We start from the raw sequence: 7,983 nt of genomic DNA, 5'->3' as shown, positions 1-7,983 counted from the left end.
GGCTGAGGCAGGAGAATCGCTTGAACCTGGGAGGCAGAGGTTGCAGTGAGCTGAGATCACACCACTGCACTCCAGCCTGGGTGACAGAGTGAGACTGTCTCAAAAAAACCCCAAAAAACAAAAAATAATTAAGTCAGGTTTTCAAAGTCCTTAATAGGATGGTTGAAATTCTGATGGGAAATCTGAGTAGCATAAAGGCATTCTAAGTGGGGAAATGATAGGCATGAAGGTAGGAAAAATGAGTAAGTCAAGGTCAAGGCACGTGACCCATTTTTGATGAAGCTAAAGGTATCGAGGTATCTTAACATCAGCAAGTTCTTTCTCTTTTCACAGTTTAACAAAGATCAAGGCATCAGTTATACTTTTATTGTATAAAAGCACATAAGATGACCTATATCCTTTACTCATGCCAAGAAAACTACCTGCTTTACCCACTCTGCTCTTGATGTGCTTTTTAAAAAGCAGTTTCGCTTCCATATGCACACATTTGCTTCCTCTCCACTTCCTGCAATACTTGCTAACTTTCACTTCTGGTTTGTTTCGACTCCTCTATTTTGGAAGTCATTTCGTTTTCAAGTAAAGTAAACATGAACAACTCTAAAATACAACTTATACCTCTGTGTCTTAGTCAAAACAATACAAAGACCCTAGCACTTTTTATCTTTAATTCAACTAGATGTTCACTACCAGATGGCATACTAGGCCCGTTGATTTTTGCATTACTTAGCTCCTTAAGAATAAAAGGAGAGAGGCTGGGGCCGGTGGCTTACACCTGTAATCCCAGCACTTTGGGAGGCTGAGGCGGGTGGATCACTTGAGGTCAGGAGTTCGAGACCAGCCTGGCCAACATGGCAAAACCCCATCTCTACTAAAAATACAAAAATTAGCTGGACATGGTGGCACATGCCTGTAATCCAGCTACTTGGGACGCTGAGGCATGAGAATTGCTTGAACCCGGGAAGCAGAAGTTGCAGTGAGCCGAGATCATGTCACTGAACTCCAGCTTGGGTGACAGAGCGAGACTCCATCTCAAAAACAAACACACACATACACACACACACACACGCGCACATACACACACACACACATACACACAACAGGGAGAAATAAAAGCCAAGTGCTCAGGTCTGGCTCTGGTCAAACCAGGGCAAAACAGACAGCTCCCCAAGGCGTCCAGGAGGAACTCCCAGCTCCTGCAGGGCTGAGCAGAGAGACCAGCTGGAGAATACACTTCCTTTTCTCTCTTCTTGTCTTCCACCCGGCCCTTGTTTCCATTTCTGCTTTGTCTCCAGGCAGGTGCACACTCCACCTCTTCTCATTGATGCGGTGGTCTCCCCCTCCTCTGTCCTGCCAGATTTAGGTCAGCTGTTCTGAGCACATGGCAAAGCAGCTTTAGACTCTTGCACTGTCGAAAAACACTCGCTGAGCCTGAGTAATTGCAAGGAAAATGGATGCATGCTGTCAGATCTTCCACTGCTATTTTCTCACACAGACGTCTATTTTTCTTAGGTATCTAGATACCTTCAATTTCCATTTCTCTCACTCCGTTCTTGCCGTCTGTTCATTTTATTATTTGTCCTTATCTATACATTAACATTAAATATACTCTTTTGAACGTATAATAATGACTTTCATAATTAAAACATTTAAATGGCTTATTCCTTCTTTCTTCGAATTATTCTTATCATTTATTTATTTTCAGATGGAGTTTTACTCTGTTGCCCAGGCTGGAGTGCTGTGGTGCGATCTTCGCTCACTGCAACCTCTGCATCCCGGGTTCAAGCAATTCTCATGCCTCGGCGTCCCAATCACGGGATTACAGGCATGTGCCACCATGCCCAGCTAATTTTTGTATTTTTAGTAGAAACAGAGTTTTGCCATGTTGGCCAGGATGGTCTCGAACTCCTGACTTCAGGTGATCTGCCTGCCTCGGCCTCCCAAAGTGCCAGGATTACAGGCACGAGCCACTGCACCCAGCCTCTTTCTTCTAATCTTCGTTCTCAGCTCTCACCAACCTGGCTTAGAGGCTTCACTAGGAAGATGTGTCCTCCTCCATCCCAGCATTCTACAGATGAGTCTTTCACCATCTTTATAGCCCAGTGGTCAAATAGCAGCTCTGGGGTCAGACAGGTGAGGCTGCATCAGTTTCACTTCTGCTCTGCAGTTCATTATCTGTGTGGCCTTGGGCAGGGTCCGGGACCTCTCTGATTTCCTGTGAACCGGGCTTGCTAATGCTGCCCCCGTAAGATTGTTGTCATTTTAAAACAAGAAAATTCATGTTACCTGGTGCTTGGCACACGGTGAAGGCTTGATTAATGGTGGCTACTGCTCCTTCCACCTGGCTGCCCACTAGGAGGACAGACGACAGGAAAGGAAAGAGCTGTGCTGACGGTTGGAAGGTAATGTAGTACCACCCTCTATGAGCAGTAAAGCTGAAGAAGCCCAGTATAATGAGCCAGCATTCCACTTTTAGGATATTCTAGAAAAGTTCCCACATACAGACAAGGAGGCAAGACCAAGTGTGTTCATTACAGCACTGTTTGTTATGAGGAAAAATGGAAATAACCTAAATGTCCCAGAATAAGAGAACTGGTAAATATGTTGTGATATTTATACAACGAATAGCATACAGAAGAGGAAAATGAATGAAACAGAAACACAAGGAAAAACTTCAAAAGTATAATATTGAGGGAGAAAAACAGACTGCAGAATAATACATGCAGTAACTTCTTATAAAATTTCAAACATATAAAAAGCAGTGTGGATTGTATTGGCACACATACATATAGAGAAGTATAAACATATGTATGGGAGTAATACAGATAAATTCAGAACCATGATTACTTTAGGGAGAGGATATATTTAGGCACCCTCAACTGTATCTATTTTACCTTTTTAAAGGATCTGAAGTAAATGTGGGGCAAAATGTTAAGATCTGATAAAGCTGGTTTGTGGGTGCATGGGTATTTTTATATTATTCTCTATATACATTTAAAAAGTCTGTAATATTTCACAATAAAAAAACTAAAGGTCTTACACGTTGAAACTCACAATACTCACAGAAATTAATTCCTTATAACCTATAACATTCTTCATCGTTATCTATTAAAAATGATTGGTTTTGGTGGGGGGGGGGCGTGGTTCACACCTGTAATCCCAGCACTTTGGGAGGCCGAGGCAGGTGGAGTTAGGAGTTTGAGACCAGCCTGACCAACATGGTGAAACCCTGTCTCTACTAAAAATACAAAAATTAGCTGGGTGTGGTGGTGGGCGCCTGTAATCCCAGCTACTCAGGAGGCTGAGGCCTGAGAATCACTTGAACCCAGGAGGCGGAGATTGCAGTGAGCTGAGGTCACGCCACTGGACTCCAGCCTGGGCAACAGAGCAAGCCTCTGTCAAAAAAAAAAAAAAAAAATTGGTGTATTTAATTTCATAGATGGTCCACAAGAGGGAGATCTAGAACAATTCTGTGTAAGGAAAACAGCCTCCTAGGGCTTGGCCGGAGTGCTATGGAAACCAGGTGTCATCGGACACGCCTGCAGCCCTCTGGCATGAGAGGCGATGCCCCTACTCCTTGTTCCCAAACCTACAGAACAACTCCTTACGGCAAAGAGGACACATCACAGGGCGCAGTGACAATCTCAACCGTGTTGTGTTTTCTTGTTTTGTTTTGTTTGAGACGGAGTCTCGCTCTGTTGCCAGGCTGGAGTGCAGTGGTACGATCTTGGCTCAGTGCAACCTCCACCTCCTGGGTTCATGCCATTCTCCTGCCCCTCAGCCTCCCGAGTAGCTGGGATTACAGGCGCACGCCACCACACCCGGCTAATTTTTATATTTTTTGTAGAGACGGGGTTTCACCATGTTAGCCAGGATGGTCTCGATCTCTTGACCTTGTGATCCGCCTGTCTCTGCCTCCGAAAGTGCTGGGATTACAGGCGTGAGCCACCACACCCGGCCTGAACAGTGTTTTAAAAAACACAATGTAACAAATTGTTGGCAGAGTAAGTAACACCCAGCAGCTAGAGGAAGGGAGTTGAGAGTGCAGGCAAACAGGCACGACCCACGGGTGTCCCTGGCACCTATGGCGGTGCTCCCTCCATTCCTTTGGGACACTTCCTAAGGTGCTGTTTTTCTTGTTATTCTGTACATTTGATTCTCTAGAATTCTCAGGAAAATGCTGCCAGCGGCCAATTCACCAGTAAAGAGCTTTTATTACACAATCATATAATAAATATGACCTCAGAGCTGGCTTTTATCCAGGCTAATGCCCAAAGAGAGGGGACCGTGTTCTGGCCACCTTTGGAGACTGGGCTTCCTATTGAGGGTTGGGAAACTTCTCCTAAAGACCTAATCAACCGGAAACCGGAAGTGAGTCTTAGAAAACAGCAGGCACCACCCCTCTAATGTCATCTTTGAGAGAACCAAGAAAATCTTGCCTTTCAAAGATGGAGCTCTCTCCAGTGTGGCTCACAGGAAATTCAGCGCTGTGTTCCAACGAAGACGAGAGTGAGTGTAAATTCTGATTTCACCACCTACTAATTGCATGCCCTTGGGAAGGTGAATCAGCCTTGTTAAGTCTATTTCCTTTCTTTGCAAAACTGGGAAAATATTACTTATATCATGTGCAAGTGGCTCTAAGAGTGAAATGGACACTGGTACAGTGGCACATTTCTTGATGCATTTTTAAGAACTGACGGTATACCAGGTCAAGAATTTGCTCCGCTCACACCTGTAATCCCAGCACTTTGGGAGGCCGAGGTGGGTGGATCACGAAGTCAGGAGATCGAGACCATCCTGGCTAACACGGTGAAACCCCGTCTCTCCTAAAAAGACAAAAAATTAGCCAGGCGTGGTGGTGGGCGCCTGTAGTCCCAGCTACGCGGGAGGCTGAGGCAGGAGAATGGTGTGAACCCGGGAGGCGGAGGTTGCACTGAGCTGAGGTTGCACCACTGCACTCCAGCCTGGGTGACAGGGGGAGACTCCATCTCAAAAAGAAAAAAAAAGAAAGAAAAAAGAAAACAACAACAACAACAAAAAGAATTTGCTCCATAAATGTTAGTTTGTTTTTCCTTTCCCCTAAACAAGGGAGAAAGGAATTAATTTCATGATCACTGTCCTGTAGAAGAGATGACGAAAGCCTTTTGCATTCATATTGGTGCCCCATCACTAAAATTATTTGGAGAAAGATATTTCTATGTATATATGTGTATACAAATATACAGATAAACAAATATGTATTGCATGCAAATAACACATAGATAAATACATGTTAGGTGTGTGTATGTTTATTATACTATACTCTGGTTTCCAAAAGGGATTTGCATCACTTTAAGAAAAAAACAACAAAATAGTTAAAAATCATGCAGTCATTTAAATACTTTTATTCTCTGCTGGTGGGAGTGCCAATCAGCACAACATTTCTGAAATGCATTTTGTTGTATCAAGAGTCTTAAAATGTTTATTTCGGCCACTTCTAGAAATTTATTCTAAGTAAATATTAAAAGTCAAATGAAACTATGTTTTAAAATAGTTTATTACAAACATTATTTTAACAACAAAATTTGGAAACTGCCCATATGCTTAACAGTGAAGAGAAAAGATAAATAATTGGAAATGCTATAATATCCAGTGAAAAATCAGGAAATACACAAAAATTGTGTATATAGCATGACTGCAAGTATGTATAGATATAGAGACACACACAGAAAAAGACTGGAAATTATCACCTATAATTTCACCATTTCTTTGTGTGATTCAGTATTTTCAAATTTTTGAAGGTTACTTTCATAAAAGAAAATATAAACATAATCTTAAAACAACAACACAAAATAGTTTCTGTGAGAGAGGTAAGAAAAGATCAATGCCTTCCCAGATGTTGACCCCCAGCCTGTTTGAGCTAACTACGGCATCTGACGCTGCGGACCGTTCCTGCTTCCAGGAATCCTTTTCCTGTGATGTCTGCAGCCCTTGGCTGTGCGTGAAGAATGCTGTGATTGAGTGACAATGCCTGACATGGGCAACGGAGAGCAGGAGTGGGGCCACGTGCTCTACACACTTGCCATCTTTGTTCTACATTTCTCTTGATAATTGCCCTCATTCCCATGGCATCACTTCTCATGTTCATGCCAATGATTCAAGCCTATATCCCGGCATCTTTCCCTCTCTCACCTCCTTACCCATCTATTCCACTTCATCTAGTCTTGCTATCAGGTGTCTTGAACTTCACATGTACAAACTGAACTTTCTTCCTTTTCTCCTCCTACTCAGAACCTTCCTCCTTTTCTCTCTTCCCCCATTATGCCAGTACTCACCTGGTTTTTAAAGGTAAAACCCTGCATCATTCTTATCTTTTTCCATCTTTTCCTCCCAACCCACTGAGTCATGGAGCCCAAGGTGCGACCTCAGAAATGGGCTCATATGGAGCCACCCTGGTCTGGCCTGCGTTGCTTCCATGTCCACCTATTCCAGCAGCTGCCAAACTGGCTTCTCCCTGTTTCTTTCCTCCTCCACTTTGGTTGCCAGAGTTACGGTCTCATCATCAAAGTAGAGACTCATTTGCCTGCCTGAAGACCTCTGTTGCCACCCTTGGCCCGCTGCTGTTTCACCGATTGCACTTCCCCCGTGCCCCCTGCACCACCTGCTCCCTTGTCCTGCATTGCGGTGGCTCGCGTCCCCGGCTGGGTGCCTTTCTGCCTGCAGGGCCCCTTGTCCTCTTATCCCAGATTTACTTCAGGGGCCTCTTCTTGGAAATGCCGCCCCAGTGTCCACAGTTGGACATCCTCCGTGTCCTGCTGGGTGTTCCCTGCAGTCCCCCGTTACCTGGGCTGGTGACTGTGGCTCCTCCAGGAGGCACCCGTGACCCCACCACCTTGGGAGCCCACGGGGCTGACAGCCTGCTCCTAAAAACATGTTGCTGAGGTCAGGTGTGGTGGCTCACGCCTGTAATCCCAGCACTTTGGGAGGCCAAGGCAGGTGGATCATGAGGTCAGGAATTTGAGACCAGCCTGGCCAGTATGGTGAAACCCCGTCTATATTAAAAATACAAAAATTAGCCAGGCATGGTGGTACACACCTGTCATCCCAGCTACTCAGGAGGCTGAGGCAGGAGAATTGCTTGAACCCAGGAGGCGGAGGTTGCAGTGAGCGGAGATCGTGCCACTGTGCTCCAGCCTGGGTGACAGAGCAAAACTCCATCTCAAAAAACAAAACCAAATAAAACAACAACAACAACAAATGTTGCTGAGTGAATGAATGAGAACAGAGGGGGTTAGATATTTTCACCAGAACCTGAGAAAAGAGTGTCTTTGTATTTGAGCATTCCATGTGTACGATATTCCTGGTAGTTATGAAAGATCAGAAGCAGAAGGGATTACACAGTTCTCGCTGTCTAGTCCCGTATTAGATCTTTAGGAGGAAGAATTGTTTGGGCCCTAGGGTCTGGTGGCATTTGCTCACTTGAATCCCCTTGTCCAACACCCTCGCCCCAAGCTCCAGGGCCAGCCCGAGGAAGGACACGCTGGGAGGTGTGGGTGACGATGACAGGGATAAAAACACCGGTCCTGGCTGAGGGTGGTAGCTCATGCCTGTAATCCCAGCACTTTGAGAGGCCGAGGTAGGGGGATCACTTGAGGTCAGGAGTTTGAGATCAGCCTGGCCAACACAGTGAAACCCCGTCTCCACTAAAAATACAAAAGTTAATCAGCTGTGGTGGTGGGTGTCTGTAGTCCCAACTACTCGGGAGGCTGAGGCAGGAGAATCGCTTGAACCCAGGAGGTGGAGGTTGCAGTGAGCCGAGATGGTGCCACTGCACTCCAGCCTGGGTGACAGAGCGAGACTCCATCTCAAAAAACAAAAACAAAATCAAAACACTGTTCCTTGTGTTTTAGTCCCTGTTCAGAGGATCCCTGAGATCCCAGCGTCCGAACACCTCCCTCCACCTGATGGGGCCCCAGGGTGGCACAAATGATCTCCTTGGCAGTCCTT

Source organism: Nomascus leucogenys, chromosome 13, assembly GCF_006542625.1.
Source record: "Nomascus leucogenys isolate Asia chromosome 13, Asia_NLE_v1, whole genome shotgun sequence".
NCBI classification, from domain to species: domain Eukaryota; kingdom Metazoa; phylum Chordata; class Mammalia; order Primates; family Hylobatidae; genus Nomascus; species Nomascus leucogenys.
The sequence above is the reverse complement of the archived record's forward strand: the minus strand, read 5'-3'. Positions refer to the sequence as shown.